Raw genomic sequence first — 11,482 nt, forward strand, 5'->3', positions numbered from 1 at the left:
TGTTTTTGGGCTGTATTATTGTAATTGGGCCACCAGACCTTATTGGGCCCAATAATCAGATTTGTAAGCTTTGGGGCCTAGTGATCTTTAGTGAGCCCAGCTGCTAGGGTTTTAGGTGGCCAGTTACTGTTCACGTAGAGAGGGATTGTAGGGTTTCATTTTCAGTTTTTCGTGTTACTGTTCACGCGCATGGTACTGTTCACGTAGCAACTCCATTTTTGTTTTCTGCTTCAAATTCCAGTTTTGTTTTCTGCTTTTAATTCCAGTTTCGTTTTCATTTCTATCTTCTAATTTCAATTCATTTTCTGCCTTTGATTTCCTATTCATTTTTGCTGTTAATGGAAGGCTGAATCTCTAGTGTTGTTTTCTCTAGAGGATTAAGCATAGCTCTCTTTGAGGTTTTGTTTTTAATATTAACTTCTAATCAGTTTTTTCCCATCACCAATTATTCTGTATTTGTTGCTGATATTAATCCATGCATTCTTAATGCTTGATTAATTGTCTCTGTGCTTAATTAACGTTCATGCTTAATGGACATGTAAGAGGGATTAATTGGTGTATGTGTTGCTTAATCACATAATGATAGCCTTGTGTTAATTTTCGCTTAGTAAATTAATTTTGGGTTGGATTAAGTGGTTGAACTGATTAGGGATAAATTCTCGTAACCTAGGATAAGAGACTTGCTTTTGAATCAAGGGGAAACAACATGTTTTAGTTCTGTTATTTTTTAAATTCAAGTTTTCTTGCTGTTTAAATTACAAAAACAAAAAATCCCCCCATTTCGTTACTGTTTTATTATTATATGTTATGAACGTTTGTTTGATCATTGCTCACTGGGAAACGACCTAGGATCACTTCCTAGATACTGTATTTTAATGTTTATTTGATTTGGGTACGACTCCGATCAATGATGCGCAGGTTAACTATGCCACTACTGAGAAGGAATTACTGGCAATTGTGTTCGCACTTGAGAAATTCTGATCGTATTTGGTAGGATCAAGGATAGTGATCTACACTGATCATGTTGCAATCAAATATTTGTTGCGCAAAGCTGATTCTAAGACACGATTGATTAGATGGATATTGCTGCTTCAAGATTTTGATTCGGTCATCAAGGACAAAAAAGGATCTGAAAATGTGGTAGCTGATCACCTATCCAGATTGGTGAATGAGGATGTCACCTCAAAGGAAGCTGAAATAAGAGATAAGTTCCTAGACGAATCTTTGTTTTTGATTGAAGGGAGACCCTGGTTTGCTGACATGGCTAATTTTAAGGCAATCGGGGTCATTCCTAAAGACCTCAATTGGCAACAGAGAAAAAGATTTTTCTCTGATGCGCGACATTATGTTTGGGATGACCCCCACTTGTTCAAAATGGGTGCAGATAACCTCCATAGGAGACTGTGGCACTGTCACAATTCACCATGTGGTGGGCATTATGGCAGAAGCAAAACAACAGCCAAGGTCTTACAATCAGGATTTTTTTGGCCAACAATTTTCAAAGACGCCCATCATCATGTCTTAAAATGTGACCAATGTTAGAGAATGGGGGGAATTTCTCGAAGAAATGAGTGCCTCTGCAAAACATTATGGAAGTTGAAGTTTTGGATTGCTGGGGTATTGATTTCATGGGTCCTTTTCCTTCATCAGCAGGGAATGAGTATATTCTAGTGGCTGTTGATTACGTATCTAAATGGGTGGAAGCTATGGCCATTGCAAGGAATGATGCTAAAATTATGGTGAAATTTATCAAGAAAAATATTTTTTCTCGATTTGGAGTACCTCGAATACTGATCAGTGATGGTGGTTCGCACTTCTGTAATACTCAATTCCAAAGGTATTGGGACAATACCATGTGAATCATAGAGTGGCGTCCCCTTACCATCCACAAACTAATGGGCAAGTCGAAGTCTCTAACCGAGAATTAAAGAAAATACTAGAAAAAACAGTGGCATCAACTAGAAAAGACTGGTCATCCAAATTGGAAGATGCATTGTGGGCCTATAGAACTGCAAACAAAACTCTAATTGGGCTGTCTCCGTTTCAATTGGTATATGGAAAATCATGTCATTTACCAGTTGAAATGGAGCATAAGGCATATTGGGCTCTAAAATTTCTAAACATTGATGAGAAGGCATCCAGAGAGTAGAGAAAGATCTAGTTACTGGAACTAGAATAAATGCGATTAACAACTTATGAATCTTCACGACTTTACAAAGAAAAGGTGAAGACGTATCACGATAAGAAGTTGTTGAAGAGAGAATTCAAACCGGGACAAGAAGTACTACTGTTTAATTCAAGATTGAAATTATTTCCTGGTAAGATGAAATTCAAATGGTCTGGACCCTTTGTTATTAAGAAAGTTTGATCTTACGGTGCAATAGAGTTGTATGACCCACAATCTCAGGATCCTGAAAGGACATGGGTTGTCAATGGCCAAAGGCTAAAACTGTATCATGGAAAAGAATTTAGCAGGACACAGGACACTGTTCATTTGATCGCCAAGTGAGGTAAAAGCGTCAAGCTAATGACGTTAAAGAAGCGCTTCCTGGGAGGCAACCCAGTTTTAAGCTTTGTTGTGTTTGTTTTTCATGCATTTCATCATTAGGAACTTGCTTAATAATCTTTACATGGAGCATATCAACCTCTCTTTGAATGTGAAATTAAGGGTTTTAATTTCTTGGGAAAGGACTAAGTTATAACTTAGAAAAATCTTTTTGAAAATTAGTCCTTTTGCTAAGCACTTGCTTCTCGCTAAGCACAAAATCACTCATGCGCTAAGCCACGAGTTCAAGCGCTTAGCGCACCACCCTAGCACCTGAGATTGATTATTTTCGCTAAGCAATGACCTGATCGCTCAGTGATGGCTTCCCCATTGCAGTCAGAATTGAGGGCCATGGGGCTGAGTGCATAATCTGCTGACTAAGCAGATATTCTTGTGGTTTAAATTGGATTTAAATTAGCTTAGCTCCATTCATATCCGCTAAGCTTAATTTCTTGCGGCAGTTCATGCGCTAAGCGGATCTCTTAACCACTCAGCGCTAGCTTCACGTCACATAAAATACATGATTTCTGCTAAGTGGGCTCAGATCTCGGCTTAGCGAGAGCTACAGGTTTTCTGATCTGCAGATCTCGCTAAGCAGTAGATTTAACTCGCTAAGCTAAGTATTTATGTGCTAAAAAAAAAACCCAAACGACTCTTCCGCTTAGCGCAAGCCCCACTAAGCGGCTGGCCTTGGAAAATCAAACGACTCTCCCGCTTAGCGAAGCGATCGCTAAGTGGGAGCATCGAAAACAGCATTGGTTAAGTGTAACTTCAGCACAATGACAAGTGCTGAGTGTAGGGATAGCTGGAGAATTCTGCATAAACCATACCATCTCTTTCTCTCTCTCTCATCTAATCTAGCATCTGCATTGGGTCAATTGTATCATCAATTCAAGTAAGTTCCTCATGATCCTTATTGTTGTTATTTTGCTTAACCTTAGGATAGACAACTTTTAAAACTAGCTTTAGGAATTATAGGATTGTAGTATGTGTAGGAGTAGCTTAAGTTTAGGTGTCTATATAGGGTGTCTGTTGATAGGTATGTTGGAAACCTTGCTTGCGAAATCTGACTGTTAGAGGCTTCAATTTTAGAAGAATATAAATTGCGTTTTCTGTTGTTTTCTGGAAATTTGCAATGAATGCGCTCAGCGACCTTGCAGCGCTCAGCGAGTTCATCTATACTCATCGCATACATGCATTTCTGGTAGAACTTGCTGAGCTCACCTACCACGCTAAGTGATTGGATCTATAGAGGATGAATATTCATCTTCTGGATAAGTACTTGTGGCTAAGCGAGGCTGATTCACCAAGCCCAAGTAACTTGTCATGATAGCCGCGCACTGAGCCAGTATCCTTGCGCCAAGCGAAGTTCTTTACGGCAGTGACTGAGTTGAGCGACCCATTTCGCTAAGCTCCCATAACTTAGTAGAATTTGTGAAAATTTTACTATGTAATACCGCTAAGCGTGGCTCAGGGAGAGCTAAGCACACATAATTGCGGCAAGTTATAGGCTTAGCGGGAGCTATACGCCAAGCAGGTATAGTGTTTTCTGAGAAGACTCGCTAAGCGGTCTATATTGTTTTGTAAGGACCACTAAGCGAATGCTGTTTTGCTAAGTGACCTTTATCTTTCGTCTAAATTAATTTTCTTTCCAATGTTCACATTCTTTTCTAATAGATGGCCTCAAGAAAGAGAGCAAGAGCTGAAGACATCCCTTCATCATCTGTTGGATCGAGTGGCCTCAGAATAATTAAGAAGGGGGGGGGTTGAATTAATTATTCCTAAACCTTTACTAATTAAAAAATTACTCTTCTAAGGCTCTTACTTATGTTGTGAACAGAATATGGAGTAGAAGAGAAATTTAATAGAAAGTAAAAGCGGAAATTAAAATGCACAGCGGAAAGTAAAAGAGTAGGGAAGAAGAAGACAAACACACAAGAGTTTTTATACTAGTTCGGCAATAAGCCGTGCCTACATCCAATCCCCAAGCGACCTGCGGTCCTTGAGATTTCTTTCAACCTTGTAAAAATCTTTTTACAAGCCAAGATCCACAAGGGATGTACCCTCCCTTGTTCTCTTTGAAACCCTAGTGGATGTACCCTCCACTAGAACTGATCCACAAGAGATGTACCCTCTATTGTTCTCAGTCAAACCCAAGTAGATGTACCCTCTACTTGTACCACAAAGGATGTACCCTCCAATGTGTGAGACAAAGATCTCAGGCTGTTAAACCTTTGATACTTTGTGAATGGGGATACAAAAGAATTCTCAGGCGGTTAGTCCTTTGAACATTTTTGTATTAGGGAAAGGGAAGAATCAAAAGAATTCTCAGACTGTGTCGTTTTGAATTCTTTGACAAGGGAGAAGGGAGACACAAAAGAATTCAGGCAGTTAGTCCTTTGTTCTTTTGGAAAAGGGAGAAGAGAGACACAAAAAGAATTCAGGCGATTAGCCCTTGGCGAATTCTTTTTGGCAAAGGGAGAAGAGAATGAAGAGGATGAATAGCACAAGTTTTCAAGGTTTAGAAAACCAGAAAACTTCAGAAAGCTTTTTGGTACAAAGAAGAAGAAAAAGTTCAAAGAGATTCAAGGCTTGTAAAGGATTGATTGAATAAGTGTAAAAGTGTATTGAAAAACAAATCAAAACCTTGCTTTTATAGACTCTTCATGTCTGGCCAAGAGGACCATTTAGAGGAGTTATAACTTTTAGAAAAACTTAAAACCAATTTGAAAAAGTCAAAAACCTTTTAAAGAGTTACATCTTTTGACTTATTCAGAAACAAACACTGGTAATCGATTACCAAATTGGTGTAATCGATTACACAAAGCTTTTGTGTGAAAGGATGTGACTCTTCACATTTGAATTTGAATTTCAATGTTCAAAGGCACTGGTAATCGATTACGAAAACATTGTAATCGATTACAGCTTTTTGAAATTAATTGGAACGTTGTAAATTCAATTTGAAAACTTTTTCAAATCCATTTTGCTACTGGTAATCGATTACAACAACCTGGTAATCGATTACCAGAGAGTAAAAACTCTTTGGTAAACATGTTTTGAGAAAAACCATGTGCTATTCAATTTTTGAGAAAAACCTTTTCATACTTATCTTGATTAAGCCTTCTCTTGATTCTTGAATCTTGATCTTGATTCTTGAGATCTTGAACCTTGAATCTTGATTCTTGACTCTAAACTTTCTTCTTGAGTCTTAAATTCTTCTTGATTCTCAACTTGAACTCTTGAATTGTTCTTGATTTACTTGAGTTGTTCTTTGATTGATCTTTGAGCTTTTTGTCATCACCTTTGTCATCATCTTTTGTTATCATCATTGTTATCATCAAAACACCTTTGAATCACTTTTGATTCACCATGAAGCTTTGCTTCTACATCATCCAACCCACCTCCTCCAACAGCAACCATGGAACCAAATGGCCTACAAGCACAACCTATAGTTCCTATGTTGTAGAGCCTATTCCGGGGGCAACTGATTATTGTCCACAACCAGCAGCAGTTGGCTCATAACAGGCCAATAGTATCCATGGAGCAATTTTTAGATAAAGTGACCTGGCCTGAGGCTCAGCTACCGTTAGGAAGATCTTCCGAGGTTGTGCCCCCCAGTCCCATACCAACAAGGATAGAGCCTGCACCAGCTGAGTCGCGACCACCAGTAGTAGACCCACCGGCTTCCCCGGAGGTTGAGATTATACCACCTCCACCAGCTCCACCGGCACCACCTTCGATACTCATTCCCGATGACTCAGATAATGAAGTTGTAGCTCCTCCTGACTCACCAGCCTACTACCTAGAGGATGGTTCAGACTTTTCTGACTGGATGGACTAGTGAGGAAGTTGTGGTCCATCTTGACACGAATGTGGATATTTCTGGAGATTTTATGCTTCTTTTTGTGATTTTGAATTATTAATATAACTTTGATGTTAGTACATTAGTTACTTTTTGTTAGTTTTGTGCATGAGTAGTATAGTTGCTCATCTTAATGCATCATGAACAATTTAACTTAACTCTTGATGGTATGGTATTGAAGTAGTTTATTTATTTTGCGAAAATGGGTGTATGACTTTGTTTTAAATTGAAATCATGCTTAAGATGAGATTTGTGTTTCCATTCATGAATTTGAGCAAATGTGCATGACGAACAAAGAAAGAACAAGAATGTGAACTTGCATTTAGAATTGTTAGTCAGTAGACAGATTGATTGTGAAAGAAAAGCTTGAACCAAAAAATGGTGAGAGTGTGACCTTAAACTGTGAGTGAACGACTAGCTGTGAGTGATAATCTTTGCATGAATCTCTGAATTTTAGAATGAAATGTATAAATGAGGACATGATGAAGGCCATGATTGTACATACACAAGCTCTCTGACCAAATAGCTTACCTTGAATGATACTTGTATCTTTTGCTCCTGTGTATAAAGCTTATTGATTTGTCATTAACTGAACCCTAAACTTTAAATGATTATCTCCTAATACCTTGTTTAGATTCTAGGAGAGCATATGGTTCAAGACAAATTTAATCTAAATTTGGGGGAGAAAAGTTGAAAAGAATGAAAAGAAAAAGGTTAAGCATCAACACACACAACAAATAAGTTGTAGGTTAAAAATAAAAAAAAAGTTGTGCTGTTACAATAAGGTTGACGTGCCATTATTCTCTCCTATTTCTTAACCCTTTTTGCACCATTTTAATTATTGATTAGTCTTTGTCAAATTAATTATGCAGTTTTATCATTTGGGCCTACTAGATTAATTTTGTGTTTTTAATTTAATTTCAGGAGAATTATAAGCAATTGGGCTTGAATGCAAAATTGGGCTTGGGCTTGAATCCAAAATTGGGCTTGGACTCGAAGAGAGCAGACTATTTTATCCTACCAAATTTTATCTTATCTAGATATTATTTAGATTTGATCTCATCTAGATATTATTTCATCTAGATCTTATCTTATCTTATCTAGATTTTATTTTATTTATGGGCTTGGATTTAAAACAAATTTATAAGCTTTGGGACTGGAAACTATATAACAGCACCAAGGTTCTAGTTTAGGCTCTTCTCTTCTCTCTCTCCTCCCCTCTCTCTCTTTTTTCGTTTTATTTTTAGAGTGCTACTCTGTTTTTTTCATTTTAGTCACTTTTCATTTTAGCAATAAAATTTCATTCTTGCTTCAATCTACAATTTCATTCTCTATTGATTAATGGAAGGCTAAGTCTCCAGTGTTGTTTTCTCTTGAGGATCAAGCACAGTTCTCTTTGAGGTTCTATTATTACTATTAAATTCTGATCAGTTTTTCCTCTTCACCAATTACTCTGTATTTGTTGCTCTTAATCCATGCATGCTTAGTGCTTGGTTAATTGTCTCTGCGCTTAATTTACGTTCATGCTTAATGATCATTCATGATTAATTGGTGTATGTGTTGCTTAATCACATAATGAATGCCTTATGTTAAATTTCGCTTAGTAATTTAATTTAGGGTTGGATTAAGTGGTTGAACTGATAAAGGATAAATTCTCGTAACCTAGGATAAGGGACTTGCTTGTGAATCAGAGGGAAGCAACGTGTTTTAATTATGATATTTTCTAATTCAAATTTATTAACTGTTTAATTTACAAAAACAAACAACCCCCCCAATTCGTTACTATTTTCCTACTATATGTTATGAACGTTTGGTTGACCATTTCTCGTTGGGAGTCGACCTAGGATCACTTCCTAGATACTGCATTTTTAATGTTTATTTGATTCGGGTACGACCTCGATCAAATTTGGCGCCGTTGCCAGGGAGCAATGTCCAAAGGTTCATAATAGCTAGTGATTCGTGTTTTATGTTTAGTTGTTTTATGCTATCGTGTTGTGTTAGTGTCTTGTTATTTTGTTTAGTGTGCTGTTTTATTTTAGTTTTTCTGTTCAGCACTTCCCCTGTTTCAGTTTTTGTGTTTTGTTGTGAATAGTGCTTTGTAACGGATTTAGCGACCACTTTTGCTGACCTAGGAAACAGAGTAGTAGTGCAAATCCATTAGTGACTGTCGCCGACAATTTAATTGGTGATTTTTTGTTGTGATAGTTAGGGTTGTTATTTTTGGCTGAATTTTGGTGTGGTAGGTTCTTTTGACTCATATTTTATGTGAAAAATACCAGGAACACTTGTTGTGGCCAAATTTGAGGATTCAAAAAAAATTTGAGAACTTGTGTTTACCAAAACTTCAAACAGCCATAACTTTTGCTCCGGGTATCAGAATGACTATTATTATATATGTATTTGGGGTAGAAAAAAATTTCCCATACCGTGGTAGCAAGCCAAAGGCTGGCTGAGGTCTCTAGCTAGCCAGAATCGCCTGTCTACTTTTTTTTCAAGTTTTATTGTTTTATTTTTCTAAACTTTCCTTAGGTAGTTTCCATAGTTAGAATTTGAATTTTTGCCTGAAAATTTTTGTACCATCTTTTCATGATTTTAGGGTGTTGTTCACAAAATTTCAAGTCATTTAGATATCATTTGAGGGTAGCTGTAGTTCAAACCTACACTATTACTTGCATAAGAAGGCAACTAGTTGTGCATGCTGAATGTAGTGTATGACTAGAGGCAATCCATCCGACTTACAATCCTTTGATTCTGAGATAGATAGGACATTTCATAGATTAGTTAGGCATCATTTTGTGCCTTTTCAGCATCCTGAGCATTCTGTTATTGGTGAGTTTGAGCATTCTATGGTTGGTAATTTAGAACATCCTGATTTTGACCATTATAGTTTTGAACATTCTGATTTTGAACATTCTGAGAACATGGAACAACCTCCATCCCGTGAGAGGACTCTAAGGGAAATGGCTGCACCTGATTTCACTTATGAAAGCTTGGGCATCCAATACCCTAATGAGGATGTCCCATATGTTCTTTAAAACTGGACTGATCCATTTTCTTCCAAAGTTTCATGGCCTTGCAGGTGAAGACCTGCACAAACATCTGAAAGAATTCCATATTGTCTGCTCCACCATGAAACCCTCAGATGTCCAGGAGGATCACATATTTCTGAAGGCTTTTCCTCATTCTTTAGAGGGAGTGGCAAAGGACTGGCTATATTGTAGACAAAGGATCAAGCTGAATGTTTTGATGATGCCAAAGTTTCACATGCGTCTCAAAGCTTTATTCAAGACAAAGAATTTAAAGATATTCAAGATGGATGATCAAGACAGTCTCTAGATTCTTAGAAAGGGTATATTAAATAGGAAGGGAATTCCAATTGAAGTAGCAAAAGGTTTGGCCAAGAAATTTAAGTTAAAAAGTCTTTTTCAACAAATTTACTCTCTGGTAATCGATTACCAGAGGATGTAATCGATTACCAGTGGCCAAAACTGATTTACAACAGCTATTAAAATTTGAATTCAAAATTTGCACTGTGTAATCGATTACACATATATGGTAATCAATTACCAGCAGTTTTTGAACGTTTTAATTCAAATTTTAAAGCTTGTAATCGATTACACACATACTGTAATTGATTACCAGAGGAGTTTTTCAGAAAACATTCTCAACAGTCACATCTTTTTATCTGATTCTTAAGTGGCCATCAAAGGTAATGTAAGCTCCATTGGAGCTTGTAAGCCTAGGATCTTCTTCATCAATGGATTCATTTGCTTCTTGGAAGATAAATGGCAGCGGAATGGAGAAGGAAGAGAGAGAGGAGACGCCACTTCAAGGAGAAGATGAGTCTAGAAGAAGCTCACCACCATAGGAGGCCATGGATAAGAGCTTGGAGGAAGAAGGAGATGAATGAAGGGAGAGGGAGAGAAGAGCACGAATTTTTGTGCTCTAAATGAGCTTTGAAATCTGAAGTTTAATATTCAAATCATCAAAGTTAAAAAAAATGCACACACATGACCTCTATTTATAGCCAAAGTGTCACACAAAATTGGAGGGAAATTCAAATTTCACTTGAATTTGAAATTGAATTTGAGGAGCCAAACTTTGGAGCCAAAATTTCACTAATTATGATTAGTGAATTTTAGTTATGGTTCAGCCCACTAATCCAAGATCAATTCCAAGATTCTCCACTAAGTGTGCTTAGGTGTCATGAGGCATGAAAAGCATGAAGGACATGCACAAAGTGTGACTATATGATGTGGCAATGGGGTGTAGTAAGCAAACGCTCACCTCCCCCTCTAAAATTTAATTGGATTGGGCTTCTACCAATTCAATAAAATTTATTTCCAACCACACACATCAAATATCCACTTAGTGCATGTGAAATTACAAAACTACCCCTAATACAAAAACTAGTCTAGGTGCCCTAAAATACAAGGGCTGAAAAATCCTATATTTCTAGGGTACCCTACCTACATTATGGAGCCCTAAATACAAGGCCTAAAAATAATGAAACCTTAATCTAATATTTACAAAGATAAGTGGGCTCATACTTAGCCCATGGGCCCGAAATCTACCCTAAGGCTCATAAGAACCCTAGGGCCTTCTCTTGCATCTTTGGCCCAATCTACTTGGAGTTTTCTATCCAATGCCCTTGCGGGGTAGGATTGCATCATTCCCTCCCCCTTGAAAAGGATTTGACCTCAAATCCCGAGGTTCTTGAAACTCTGGGCTTTTTTCCTCAACACCTTTTTCTGTATTTTCATGTTGATTATTCCTACCAAAAAGTATGACAAACCTAAGGTGTCCCATATGAGTGACTAAGTTTGTATTGAAACTAAAAATAAGAACAAACCTACCTAATGAGTCCCTATGTACACAAATCATGAAGATGTTGGGTGCACGAGTGATTTTACAAAAGAGTGTTGCACCACCCAAAGCATTCATCACATCACCTATTTTAGGGATTTGGTGCCTAATAATACCTATTTTGGGCACCAACAAAGCACAAGGATTTAATCTCTTGCGAACCAAACCCTCATCCAACAACTCCTTTACTTGAGGAATAAACTCAAGCC

The sequence above is a fragment of the Glycine soja genome, unplaced genomic scaffold (genome assembly GCF_004193775.1).
Source record: "Glycine soja cultivar W05 unplaced genomic scaffold, ASM419377v2 tig00104729_1_pilon, whole genome shotgun sequence".
Taxonomy (NCBI): domain Eukaryota; kingdom Viridiplantae; phylum Streptophyta; class Magnoliopsida; order Fabales; family Fabaceae; genus Glycine; species Glycine soja.